Source organism: Aquarana catesbeiana, linkage group LG01, assembly GCF_042186555.1.
Source record: "Aquarana catesbeiana isolate 2022-GZ linkage group LG01, ASM4218655v1, whole genome shotgun sequence".
NCBI classification, from domain to species: Eukaryota; Metazoa; Chordata; class Amphibia; order Anura; family Ranidae; genus Aquarana; species Aquarana catesbeiana.
The window spans coordinates 532,287,053-532,303,530 of NC_133324.1; the positions used below are offsets into that span (position 1 = coordinate 532,287,053).

The 16,478-nt window shown below is 31.4% G+C and overlaps 1 pseudogene; it reads right to left on the reverse strand.

The window, feature by feature from the left end:
* Nucleotides 1-4,361: 4,361 nt before the first annotated feature.
* On the reverse strand, nucleotides 4,362-4,472 carry LOC141124363 (U2 spliceosomal RNA; annotated as a pseudogene).
* Between the last annotated feature and the right edge of the window lie 12,006 nt (nucleotides 4,473-16,478).

Sequence of the window (16,478 nt, forward strand, 5' to 3'; positions counted from 1 at the left end):
TTATGGGTTGAATATTGTAGTTAAACATACATAGGAATATATTTAACCCATTTCTGATAAGAATATGCATATAATTATTTTTCTACATGGGGATTATGGGTGGAATATTGTTTATAAATATACATAGCAACATATTAAACCTATTTCTGTTTGAATATGCATATAATTATTTTGCTATATGGGGATTATAGGTTGAATATTGTTTATAAATATACATAGGAACCTATTTAACCCATTTCTGATAAGAATATGCATATAATTATTTTTCTACATATGGATTATGGGTGGAATATTGTTTATAAATGTACATAGGAACCTATTTAACCCATTTCTGATAATAATATGCACATTAATATTTTCTACATCGGGATTTTGGGTGGAATACTGTAGATAAACATACATAGCAACATATTAAACCTATTTTTTATAAAAATATGCTTATCATTATTTTTCTAAACGTGGATTAAGGGTGGAATATTGTTTATAAATATACATAGGAACCTATTTAACCCATTTCTGATAAGAATATGTATATAATTATTTTTCTATAAGGGGTTATGGGTGGAATATTGTTTATAAATATACACAGGAACCTAATTAACCCATTTCTGATAAGAATATGCATATAATTATTTTGCTATAAGGGGATTATGGGTTGAAGATTGTTTATAAATATACATAGAAACCTATTTAACCCATTTCTGATCAGAATATGCATATAATCATTTTTCTACATAGGTATTATGGATAGAATATTGTTTATAAATATACATAGAAACCTATTTGACCCATTTCTGATAAGAATATGCATATAATTATTTTTCTACATGGGGATTATGGATAGAATATTGTTTATAAATGTACATAGGACGCTATTTATCCCATTTCTTATAAAAATTTGCATATCATTATTTTTCTACATATGGATTATGGGTGGAATATTGTTTATAAATTTGCATAGGAACCTATTTAACCCATTTCTGATAATAATATGCACATTAATATTTTCTACATCGGGATTTTGGGTGGAATACTGTAGATAAACATACATAGCAACATATTAAACCTATTTTTGATAAAAATATGCTTATCATTATTTTTCTAAACGTGGATTAAGGGTGGAATATTGTTTATAAATATACATAGGAACCTATTTAACCCATTTCTGATAAGAATATGTAAATAATTATTTTTTTTAAGGGGTTATGGGTGGAATATTGTTTATAAATATACACAGGAACCTAATTAACCCATTTCTGATAAGAATATGCATATAATTATTTTGCGATAAGGGGATTATGGGTTGAAGATTGTTTATAAATATACATAGAAACCTATTTAACCCATTTCTGATCAGAATATGCATATAATCATTTTTCTACATAGGGATTATGGATAGAATATTGTTTATAAATATACATAGGAAACTTTTTATCCCATTTCTTATAAAAATATGCATATAATTATTTTTCTACATGGGGATTATGGGTGGAATATTGTTTATAAATATACATAGGAACCTATTTAACCCATTTCTGATAAGAATATGCATTTAATTATTTTTCTATATGGGGTTATGGGTGGAATATTGTTTATAAATATACATAGGAACCTAATTAAAGCATTTCTGACAAGAATATGCATATAATTATTTTTCTACATGGGGATTATTGGTGGAATAATGTTTTTAAATATACATAGTAACCTATTTAACCCATTTCTCATAAGAATATGCATATAATTATTTTTCTACATGGGAAATATGGATGGAATATTGTAGTTAAACATACATAGGGATATATTTAACCCATTTCTGATAAGAATATGCATATAAATATTTTTCTACATATGGATTATGGGTGGAATATTGTTTATAAACATACATAGGAACCTATTTAACCCATTTCTGTTAAGAATATGCATATAAATATTTTTCTACATAAGGATTATGGGTGGAATATTGTTTATAAATATACATAGGAACCTATTTAACCCATGTCTGATAAGAATATGCATATAATTAATTTCCTATATGGGGATTATGGGTGGAATACTGTTTATAAATATACATAGCAACATATTAAACCTATTTCTGATATTAATATGCATATAATTATTTTACTATATGGGGATTATGGGTTGAATATTGTTTATAAATATACATAGGAACCTATTTAACCCATTTCTGATCAAAATATGCAAATAATTATTTTTCTACATGGGGATTATGGATAGAATACTTTTTATAAATATACATAGGAACCTATTTATCCCATTTCTTATAAAAATATGCATATCATTATTTTTCTACGTAGGGATTATGGGTGGAATATTGTTTATAAATATACATAGGAACCTATTTAACCCATTTCTGATAAGAATATACATATAATTATTTTTCTATATAGGGATTATGATTGGAATATTGTTTATAAGTATACATATGAACCTATTTAACCCATTTCTGATAAGAATATGCATATAATTATTTTTCTACATGGGGATTATGGGTGGAATATTGTTTATACATATACATAGCAACATATTAAACCTATTTCTGTTTGAATATGCATATAATTATTTTGCTTTATTGGGATTATGGGTTGAATATTGTTTATAAATATGCATAGGAACCTATTTAACCCATTTCTGATATAAATATGCATATAAGTATTTTTCTACATGGGGATTATGGATAGAATATTGTTTATAAATATACATAGGAACCTATTTATCCCATTTCTTATAAAAATACGCATATCATTATTTTCCTACATATGGATTATGGGTGGAATATCATTTATAAATTTACATACATAAATACATATTTAACCCATTTCTGATAAGAATATGCACATAGTTATTTTTCTACATCGGGATTTTGGGTGGAATATTGTAGATCAACATCCATAGCAACATATTAAACCTATTTTTGATAAAAATACGCATATCATAATTTTTCTACACGTGGATTAAGGGTGGAATATTGTTTATAAATATACATAGGAACCTATTTAACCCATTTCTGGTAAGAATATGCATATAATTATTTTTCTATATGGGGTTATGGGTGGAATATTGTTTATAAATATACATAGAAACCTAATTAACCCATTTCTGATAAGAATATGCATACTTTTTTTTTGCTATGAGGGGATTATGGGTTTGAAGATTGTTTATAAATATACATAAGGAACCTATTTAACCCATTTCTGATCAGAATATGCATATAATTATTTATCTACATGGGGATTATGGATACAATATTGTTTATAAACATACATAGGAACCTATTTATCCCATTTTTTTTTGAAAGCCTATGGCGTGCAAAACACACCCCAAAAACTTCACCCGGTGCATAAAAAATGTGCACACACATAAAGAGTGCTCACAAAAAAGTGCCACGGGTACACAGACGTGCCAATTCCCTGATCCCCCGGGGCGTTATGCTCCTGCGGGGACAAAGGTACTTACAATGGTCTATCTGGCCGAAACCAGACAGACCCCGTTCTCTGGAGGGCCTGCCGAGACAGGACCCACCCAAGTACTAGGTGGGGCTCCCCCGAAGGGAGACCCCATGAGAAAGGGCGAACTAAGCCAAAAGGCCATGTCCACCCCTTCCCAAGACTTTCAGGGCTGGCCCGAGGACCCGCATCCTTACTCATCGTGCAAAACGTGCAAAAACAAGACGTGACAAAACAAACATAGGTTTCAAATAAATAAAAAAGTGGGGGAAGGGATAGTGAAGAGAAGAGTGAAGAAGTGGCCATTGTGTGAAACAATGACCAGGCCCTCCGGCCAGGAATAAAAAATTCCTCTGGTCCTAGCCAAAAGGCCCGGCCCAAGAGGCAGGTGCTTAAAAAGCGTGTATATGGTGTAGTGACCTTGGTGCCCAAAATCAAAGTGTCTGCCACACACAGTGATTCTATGGCACCCCTGGCCTGCCACTCCAGGGGCACTACTCCATAGGCTTTCAAGTTCAACCCCGACCCACAGCCCAGACCACAGCAGCCCCCACCACAGGCAGAAAGGCATGGAGATCCAGAAGCTTGGTGAGAGCCCTTTACCATCAGGCTCCACCGTCGCTCCCATCACTCCTACCTAATTACATTCGGGAGATACTAGCCACTCCCCCCCCCCTCAAAGGGGTAGTAAGCGTTCTCTCCCAAAAAACTGTCCGTAGCTAGAGCTACCACAATCCAGGCCAGAAGGCCAGGGACCCGACCCTCCGGCCAGACCCATGTGCAGCACCCATCCTCACCAGGAGGTCCTTTCTAGACTGGTTGGGTAGGCCCACTGAAGCCCCCATGGGCAACAGGTGATGACTTTCCCTCAACCGTCTGTCCAGGTCCAATTACGCCATCGGATTTGCATGCGCCCTTCCCACTATTGGTCGGGCCAACATCGCCTCCTCTGGCAACTGATAAGAACAGATACTACACTTGATCTTAGCCAAAAGGCCGAGAAGCGATTTATCCCATTTCTTATAAAAATACGCATATCATTATTTTTCTACATATGGATTATGGGTGGAGTATTGTTTATAAATATACATAGGAACCTATTTAACCCATTTCTGTTGAGAATATGCACATAGTTATTTTTCTACATCGGGATTTTGGGTGGAATATTGTAGATAAACATACATAGCAACATATTAAACCTATTTTTGATAAAAATTAGCATATCATTATTTTTCTACATATGGATTAAGGGTGGAATATTGTTTATAAATATACATAGGAACCTATTTAACCCATTTCTGATAAGAATATGCATATAATTATTTTTCTACATGGGGATTATAGGTGGAATATTGTTTATACATATACATAGCAACATATTAAACCTATTTCTGTTTGAATATGCATATAATTATTTTGCTATATTGGGATTATGGGTTGAATATTGTTTATAAATATACATAGGAACCTATTTAACCCATTTCTGATATAAATATGCATATAATTATTTTTCTACATGGGGATTATGGATAGAATATTGTTTATAAATATACAAAGGAACCTATTTATCCCATTTCTTATAAAAATACGCATATCATTATGTTCCTACATATGGATTATGGGTGGAATATCGTTTATAAATTTACATATACATTTACATACATAAATACATATTTAACCCATTTCTGATAAGAATATGCACATAGTTATTTTTCTACATCGGGATTTTGGGTGGAATATTGCAGATAAACATACATAGCAACATATTAAACCTATTTTTGATAAAAATACGCATATCATTATTTTTCTACACGTGGATTAAGGGTGGAATATTGTTTATAAATATACATAGGAACCTATTTAACCCATTTCTGGTAAGAATATGCATATAATTATTTTTTTATATGGGGTTATGGGTGGAATATTGTTTATAAATATATATAGGAACCTAATTAACCCATTTCTAATAAGAATATGCATATATTTTTTTTGTTATAAGGGGATTATGGGTTGAAGATTGTTTATAAATGTACATAGGAACCTATTTAACCCATTTCTGATCAGAAAATTCATCTAATTATTTTTCTACATGGGGATTATGGATACAATATTGTTTATAAACATACATAGGAACCTATTTATCCCATTTCTTATAAAAATATGCATATCATTATTTTTCTACATATGGATTATGGGTGGACTATTGTTTATAAATATACATAGGAACCTATTTAACCCATTTCTGATATAAATATGCATATAATTATTTTTCTAGATGGGGATTATGGATAGAATATTGTTTATAAATATACAAAGGAACCTATTTATCCCATTTCTTATAAAAATACGCATATCATTATTTTCCTACATATGGATTATGGGTGGAATATCATTTATAAATTTACATATACATTTACATACATAAATACATATTTAACCCATTTCTGATAAAAATATGGACATAGTTATTTTTCTACATCGGGACTTTGGGTGGAATATTGCAGATAAACATACATAGCAACATATTAAACCTATTTTTGATAAAAATACGCATATCATTATTTTTCTACACGTGGATTAAGGGTGGAATATTGTTTATAAATATACATAGGAACCTATTTAACCCATTTCTGGTAAGAATATGCATATAATTATTTTTCTATATGGGGTTATGGGTGGAATATTGTTTATAAATATACATAGGAACCTAATTAACCCATTTCTGATAAGAATATGCATATTTTTTTTTGCTATAAGGGGATTATGGGTTGAAGATTGTTTATAAATATACATAGGAACCTATTTAACCCATTTCTGCTCAGATTATGCATATAATTATTTTTCTACATGGGGAATATGGATAGAATATTGTTTATAAATATACATAGGAACCTCTTTATCCCATTTCTTATAAAAATATGCATATCATTACTTTTCTACATATGGAATATGGGTGGACTATTGTTTATAAATATACAAAGGAACCTAATTAAAGCATTTCTGATAAGAATATGCATATAATTATTTTTCTACATGGGGATTATTGCTGGAATGTTGTTTATAAATATAATAGGACCCTATTTAACCAATTTCTGATAAGAATATGAATATAATTATTTTTCTACATGGGGATTATTGGTGGAATATTGTTTATAAATATACATAGGAACCTATTTAACCCATTTCTGATATGAATATGCATAACGTTATTTTTCTATATGGGAATTATGGTGGAAAATTGTTTATAAATATAAATAGGAACCTATTTAACCCATTTCTGATAAGAATATGCATATAATTATTTTTCTATATGGGGTTATGGGTGGAATATAGTTTATAAATATACATAGGAACCTAATTAAAGCATCTCTGATAAGAATATGCATAAAAAATGTTTCTACATGGGGATTATGGGTGGAATATTGTTTATAAATATACATAGTAACCTATTTAACCCATTTGTGATAAGAATATGCATATAATTATTTTTCAATATGGGGATTATAGGTAGAATATTGTTTATAAATATACATAGGAACCTATTTAACCCATTTCTGATAAAAATATGCATATAATTATTTTTCTACATAGGAATTATGGGTGGAATACTGTTTTTAAATATACATAGTAACCCATTTAACCCACTTCTCATAAGAATATGCATATAATATTTTTTTCTACATAAGGATTATCGGTGGAATATTGTTTATAAATATACATAGGAACCTATTTAACCCATTTCTGATAAGAATATGCATATAGTTATTTTTCTACATGGGGATTTTGGGTGGAGTATTGTAGATAAACATACATAGCAACATATTAAACTTGTTTCTGATAAAAATAAGCATATTATTATTTTTCTACATGTGGATTATGGGTGGAATATTGTATATAAATATACGTAGGAACCTTTTTAACCCTTTTCTAATAAGAATATGCTTATAATTATTTTTTATATGGGTATTTTCAGTGGAATATTGTTTATAAATATACATAGGAACGTATTTAACCCATTTCTGAAAGCAATATGCATATAATTATTTTTTTACATAGGGATTATGGGTGGAATATTGTTTATAAATATACATAGGAACCTATTTAACCCATTTCTAAAACAAAATATGCATATAATTATTTTTCCACATGGGGATTATGGATGGAATATTGTTTATAAATTTACATAGCAACATATTAAACCTATTTCTTATATGAATATGCATATAATTATTTTGCTATATGGGGATTATGGGTTGAATATTGTTTATAAATATACATAGGAACCTATTTAACCCATTTCTGATAAGAATATGCATATAATTATTTTTCTACATGGGGATTATGGGTGGAATATGGTTTACAAATTTAAATAGAAACATATTACACCTATTTCTAATATGAATATTCATATAATTTTTTTGCTATATGGGTATCATGGGTTGAATATTGTTTATAAATATAGATAGGAACCTATTTAACCTATTTCTAATAAGAATATGCATCTAATTATTTTTGTACATGGGGATTATGGATGGAATATTGTAGTTAAACATACATAGGAATAAATTAAACCTATTTCTGATATGAATATGCATAAAATTATTTTTTTACATAGGGATTATGGGCGGAATATTGTTTATAAATATACATAGGAACCTATTTAAAACATTTCTGATAATAATATGCATATAATTATTTTTCTATATGGGGATTATGGGTGGAATATTGTTTATAAATATCCATAGGAACCTATTTAATTCATTTCTGATAAGAATATGCATATAATCATTTTTCTACATTGGGATTATGGGTGGAATATTGTTTATAAATATACATAGGAACCTATTTACCAATTTCTGATAAGAATATGTATATAATTATTTTTCTATATGGGGATTACGGTGGAAAATTGTTTATAAATATACATAGTAACCTATTTAACGCATTTCTGATAAGAATATTAATATAATTATTTGTCTATATGGGGATTATGGGTAGAATATTGTTTATAAATATACATAGGAACCTATTTAACCAATTTCTGATAAAAATATGCATATAGTTATTTTTCTATATGGGGTTATGGGTGGAATATTGTTAATAAATTTACATAGGAACCTAATTAAAGCATTTCTGATATGAATATGCATGTAATTGTTTTTCTACATGGGGACTATTGGTGGAATATTGTTTATAAATATACATAGGGCCCTATTTAACCAATTTCTGATAAGAATATGCATATAATTATTTTTCTATATGGGATTATGGGTGGAATATTGTTTATAAATATACGTAGGAACCTAATTAACCCATTTCTGATAAGAATATGAATATAATTATTTTTCTACATGGGGATTATTGGTGGAATATTGTTTATAAATATACATAGGAACCTATTTAACCCATTTCTGATAAGAATATGCATATAATAATTTTTCTACATGAGGATTATGCGTGGAATATTGTTTATAAATATACATAGGAACCTCTTTAACCCATTTCTGATAAGAATATGCATATAATTATTTTTCAATATGGGGATTATAGGTAGAATATTGTTTATAAATATACATAGGAACCTAATTAAAACATCTCTGATAAGAATATGAATATAATTATTTGTCTATATGGGGATTATGGGTAGAATATTGTTTATAAATATACATAGGACCCTATTTAACCAATTTCTGATAGGAATATGTATCTAATTATTTTTCTATATGAGGATTATAGTGGAAAATTGTTTATAAATATACATAGGAACCTATTTAACCCATTTCTGATAAGAATATGCATATAATTATTTTCTACATAGGAATTATGGGTGGAATATTGTTTATAAATATACATAGTAACCTTTTTAACCCATTTCTGATAAGAATATGCATATAATTATTTTTCTACATGGGGATTATGGATGGAATATTGTTTATAAATGTACATAGCAACATATTAAACCTATTTCTGATATGAATATGCATATAATTATATTGCTATATGGAGATTATGGGTTGAATATTGTTTATAAATATACATAGGAACGTATTTAACTAATTTCTGATATGAATATGCATAAAATAATTTTTCTATATGGGGATTATGGGTGGAATATTGTTTATAAATATACATAGTAACCTATTTAACCAATTACTGATAAGAATATGCATATAATTATTTTTCAATATGGGGATTATAGGTGGAATATTGTTTATAAATATACATAGGAACCTATTTAACCCATTACTGATAAGAATATGCATATAATTAATTTTCTACATAGGAATTATGGGTGGAATACTGTTTTTAAATATACATAGTAACCTATTTAACCCATTTCTCATAAGAATATGCATATAATTATTTTTCTACATCGGGATTATGGATGGAATATTGTAGTAAAACATACATTGGAATACATTTAACCCATTTCTGATAAGAATATGCATATAATTATTTTTCTACATGGGGATTATGGGTGGAATATTGTTTATAAATATACATAGGAACCTATTTAACCCATTTCTGATAAGAATATGCATATAATAATTTTTCTACATGAGGATTATGCGTGGAATATTGTTTATAAATATACATAGGAACCTCTTTAACCCATTTCTGATAAGAATATGCATATAATTATTTTTCAATATGGGGATTATAGGTAGAATATTGTTTATAAATATACATAGGAACCTAATTAAAACATCTCTGATAAGAATATGAATATAATTATTTGTCTATATGGGGATTATGGGTAGAATATTGTTTATAAATATACATAGGACCCTATTTAACCAATTTCTGATAGGAATATGTATCTAATTATTTTTCTATATGAGGATTATAGTGGAAAATTGTTTATAAATATACATAGGAACCTATTTAACCCATTTCTGATAAGAATATGCATATAATTATTTTCTACATAGGAATTATGGGTGGAATATGGTTTACAAATTTACATAGCAACATATTACACCTATTTCTAATATGAATTTCATATAATGTTTTTGCTATATGGGTATCATGGGTTGAATATTGTTTATAAATATACATAGGAACCTATTTAACCTATTTCTAATAAGAATATGCATCTAATTATTTTTCTACATGGGGATTATGGATGGAATATTGTAGTTAAACATACATAGGAATAAATTAAACCTATTTCTGATATGAATATGCATAAAATTATTTTTCTGCATTGGGATTATGGGTGGAATATTGTTTATAAATATACATAGGAACCTATTTAACCAATTTCAGATAACAATATGCATATAATTATTTTTCTACATGGGGATTATGGGTGGAATGTTGTTTATAAATATACATAGGAACCTCTTTAACCCATTTCTGATAAGAATATGCATATAATTATTTTTCTACATGGGGATTATGGGAGGAATATTGTTTATAAATATACATAGTAACCTATTTCACCCATTTCTAAAAAAAATGCATATAATTATTTTTAGACATGGGGATTATGCATTGAATATTGTTTATAAATTTACATAGCAACATATTAAACCTATTTCTGATATGAATATGCATATAATTATATTGCTATATGGGGATTATGGGTTTAATATTGTTTATAAATATACATAGGAACCTATTTAACCAATTTCTGATAACAATATGCATATAATTATTTTTCTACATGGGGATTATGGGTGGAATATTGTTTATAAATATACATAGGAACCTCTTTAACCCATTTCTGATAAGAATAAGCTTATAATTATTTTTCTACATGGGGATTATGGGAGGAATATTAGTTATAAATATACATAGTAACCTATTTAACCCATTTCTAAAAAATTTCATATAATTATTTTTCTACATGCGGATTATGGATGGAATATTGTTTATAAGTTTACATAGCAACATATTAAACCTATTTCTGATATGAATATGCATATAATTATATTGCTATATGGGGATTATGGGTTGATTGTTGTTTATAAATATACATTTGAACCTATTTAACCCATTTCTGATAAGAATATGTATATAATTATTTTTCTACATGGGGATTATGGGAGGAATATTGTAGTAAAACATACATAGGAATATATTTAACTCATTTCTGATAAGAATATGCATATAGTTATTTTTCTACATAGGGATTATGGGTGGAATATTGTTTATAAATATACATAGGAACCTATTTATCCCATTTCTGATAAGAATATGCATATAATTATTTTTCTACATGGGGATTATGGGAGGAATATTGTTTATAAATATACATAGTAACCTATTTCACCCATTTCTAAAAAAAATGCATATAATTATTTTTAGACATGGGGATTATGCATTGAATATTGTTTATAAATTTACATAGCAACATATTAAACCTATTTCTGATATGAATATGCATATAATTATATTGCTATATGGGGATTATGGGTTTAATATTGTTTATAAATATACATAGGAACCTATTTAACCAATTTCTGATAACAATATGCATATAATTATTTTTCTATATGGGGATTATGGGTGGAATATTGTTTATAAATTTACATAGGAACCTCTTTAACCCATTTCTGATAAGAATATGCATATAATTATTTTTCTACATGGGGATTATGGGAGGAATATTGTTTATAAATATACATAGTAACCTATTTAACCCATTTCTAAAAAAAATGCATATAATTATTTTTCTACATGGGGATTATGGATGGAATACTGTTTTTAAATTTACATAGGAACATATTTAACCCATTTCTGATAAGAATATGCATATAATTATATTCTACATAAGGATTATCGGTGGAATATTGTTTATAAATATACATAGGAACCTATTTAACCCATTTCTGATAAGAATATGCATATAGTTATTTTTCTACATGGGGATTTTGGGTGGAGTATTGTAGATAAACATACATAGGAATACATTAAACCTATTTCTGATATGAATATGCATAAAATTATTTTTCTACATTGGGATTATGGGTGGAATATTGTTTATAAATATACATAGGAACCTATTTAACCAATTTCTGATAACAATATGCATATAATTATTTTTCTACATGGGGATTATGGGTGGAATATTGTTTATAAATATACATAGGAACCTCTTTAACCCATTTCTGATAAGAATATGCTTATAATTATTTTTCTACATGGGGATTATGGGAGGAATATTATTTATAAATATACATAGTAACCTATTTAACCCATTTCTAAAAAATTTCATATAATTATTTTTCTACATGCGGATTATGGATGGAATATTGTTTATAAGTTTACATAGCAACATATTAAACCTATTTCTGATATGAATATGCATATAATTATATTGCTATATGGGGATTATGGGTTGATTATTGTTTATAAATATACATTTGAACCTATTTAACCCATTTCTGATAAGAATATGTATATAATTATTTTTCTACATGGGGATTATGGGAGGAATATTGTAGTAAAACATACATAGGAATATATTTAACCCATTTCTGATAAGAATATGCATATAATTATTTTTCTACATAGGGATTATGGGTGGAATATTGTTTATAAATATACATAGGAACCTATTTATTCCATTTCTGATAAGAATATGCATGTAGTTATTTTTCTACATGGGGATTTTGGGTGGAGTATTGTAGATAAACATACATAGCAACATATTAAACCATATTTCTAATAAATATAAGCATATTATTATTTTTCTACATGTGGATTATGGGTGGAATATTGTATATAAATATACTTAGGAACCTTTTTAATCCATTTCTAATAAGAATATGCTTATAATAATTTTTTATATGGGTATTTTCAGTGGAATATTGTTTATAAATATACATAGGAACCTATTTAACCAATTTCTGCTAACAATATGCATATAATTATTTTTCTACATGGGGAATATGGGTGGAATATTGTTTATAAATATACATAGAAACCTATTTAACCAATTTCTGATAACAATATGCATATAATTATTTTTCTATATGGGGATTACGGTGGAAAATTGTTTATAAATATACATAGGAACCTATTTAACCCATTTCTGATAAGAATATGAATACAATTATTTCTCTCTTATTATTATTATTATACAGGATTTATATAGCGCCAACAGTTTACGTAGCGCTTTACAACTTGAGGGTAGACAGTACAAATACAATACACTTTGATACAGTAGGAATCAGAGGGCCCTGCTCCTTAGAGCTTACAATCTAAGAGGGAAGGTCAAAAGATACAAGAGGTAATAACTGTGGGTGATGTGCTGATTGAGAAGATAAATGTACAGTTGTTAGGTGGGGGCCAGATAGGCTTCTCTGAAGAGATGAGTTTTCAGGGATCGTCTGAAAGTGGATAAAGTAGGAGAAAATCGGCCGGATTGGGGTAGAGCATTCCAGAGGATGGGGGAGGCTCTGGAGAAGTCCTGAAGGCGAGCATGGGATGAGGTGACAAGGGAGTTTGAGAGCAGGAGGTCTTGGGAGGAGCGAAGAGAACGATTAGGTTGGTATTTTGTGACTAGGTTAGAGATGTAGCTGGGGGCCAGGTTGTGTATCTCTTTGTAAGTTATAGTTAGTATCTTGAATTTAATTCGGTGACTGAGTGGCAGCCAATGGAGGGATTGGCAGAGGGGTGTAGCAGACGCTGAGCAGTTTGTGTGGTGGATGAGCCTGGCAGCAGCGTTCATGATGGACTGAAGTGGGGATAGCCTATTTAGAGGTAAACCAATGAGGAGGGAGTTGCAGTATTCTAGGCGGGAGGTGACCAGGGAGTGGATTAGAAGATTTGTGGTGACCTTGGTTAGGAAGGGGCGTATCTTGGTGATGTTGCGGAGATTGAGGCGGCAAGCTTTGGATAGTGATAGAATGTGGGGTCGAAAGGTTAGTTCAGAGTCCAGGATTACACCTAGGACCCTGGCGTGGGGAGATGGGTTGATAGTTGAGCCGTTGATATTGACAGGGAAAGCAGGGGAAGTGGCACCTGAGGGAGGAAATATCATGAGCTCGGTTTTGGATAGGTTGAGTTTGAGGAAGTGATGTGACATCCAGGCTGATATGTCTGCTAGTAAGTTGGTAATGCGTGAGGAGACAGATGGAGAGAGCTGGGGGGGTGGAGAGATAGATTTGGGTGTCATCAGCGTAGAGATGATATTGAAAGCCATGGGAGGCAATCAACTGACCCAAGGAGGTGGTGTAGATTGAGAAAAGGAGAGGTCCAAGAACAGAACCTTGTGGGACCCAACGGAAAAAGGAAGAGGAGAGGAGGAAGTAGAGTTGTAAGTGACACTGAAGGAGCGGTGTGATAGGTAGGATGAGAACCAGCGAAGAGTACAGTCACGGAGACCAAAGGAGTGGAGTTTTTTATGAGGAGGAGGGGGTGGTCCACTGTGTCAAAGGCAGCAGAGAGATCCAGGAGAAGTAGTACAGAATAGTGTCCATTGGCTTTAGCCATTAGTAGGTCATTTGAGAGTTTAAGGAGAGCAGTTTCCGAGGAGTGTTGAGGGCAAAAACCGGACTGGAGGGGATCTAGAAGTTTATTCATGGTCAGATGATCGCTTAGTCGGTTGTAGACCAGTCTTTCAAGAAGTTTGGAGGAGAAGGAGAGTAAGGAGATTGGACGTAAGTTGTTGAGATTGGTGGGATCCAGTGAGGGCTTTTTTAGAATGGGGATGACTAGCGCATGTTTTAGAGAGTTTGGGAAGATGCCACAGGAGAGGGAGAGGTTGAAAATGTGAGTTAGAGAGTGTAGAATCGAGTCAGAGGGTGAGCGTAGCATTTGCGAGGGAACAGGATCCAGGGGGCAAGTGGTTAGATGGGTGCTAGATAAAAGTTTAGCAACCTCTGTAATAGTAACAGGGTTGAATGAGGGAAGTAATGATTGTATCTGTGGACATGGGGTGTTGCATGGGGGAGGTTTTTGCGCATTGGTGTTCTCCTCATGAATTGTATCAATCTTAGTTTTGAAGTGATTGGCAATCTCCTGGGCAGTGAGTGAGTTGGTGGGTGGAGGCAGTGGAGGACAGAGTAGAGTATTGAAGGTAGAGAAGAGTTGACGTGGACTGTATGAGAAGGTGTTAATGAGTGTGATAAAGTAGGTCTGTTTGGCAGTGTGAAGGCAGGAGTAGTATTTTAGGAGGGCAGATTTATATTGTGTGAAGTCTTCCTGGGTCTTATGCCACAGGCGCTCAAGAGCGCGGCTACGTTTTCTGAGACTTCTGGTGTCATCTGTTTGCCAGGGTTGTAGCAGTCGGGGCCTAATTCTGCGTGTAGTGAGGGGGGCAAGCTTGTCTAGGGAGGAAGACTGTGAGCTGTTGTAGATGAAAGTAGCTTGGTTGGGGCAGGACAGAGGTGAGATTTTGTCATAGAGGTGATTAGTAGCAGAGTAGAGAAGAGAAGGGTTGAGGTGGCGAAGGTTTCTACGGGTAACCGTTAGGCGGTTGGAGGGAGAAGAGGTGGAAGACAAGGAGCGAGCAAAACTAATAAGGTGGTGATCAGAGAGTGGGAGTGGATTGTTGGAAAGGTTGCACGGAGTGCACAGATAGGAGAAGGCAAGGTCAAAGGTGTTGCCGTTGGAGTGGGTAGGAGCCTGTATCCATTGCTTCAGGTCAAGCGATGAGGTGAGACTGAGAAGTTTAGAAGTAATAGTAGTGTTAGTGTTAACAGGGATGTTGAAGTCCCCAAGAATGATTGTGGGGATTTCAGCAGAGAGAAAGTAGGGTAGCCAGGCAGAGAAGTCATCAAGAAAGGCAGATACTGGTCCAGGGGGCCGGTAGATGACAGCAATTCTTAGAGAAATGGGAGAGAATAGACGAATGCAATGTGCCTCAAAAGAGGAGAGTATCAGAGAGGGAGGTGGGTGAAGTACCTGATAGGTGCTGCATGGGGCTAGAAGGATTCCCACTCCACCTCCCTTCCGTCCACTTGGTCTGGGGGAGTGAGTCCAGAGAAGGCCCCCATGGGAGAGGGAATCAGGAGAAATAGTGTCCGATTCATGAAGCCAGGTTTCAGTAATGGCAAGTAA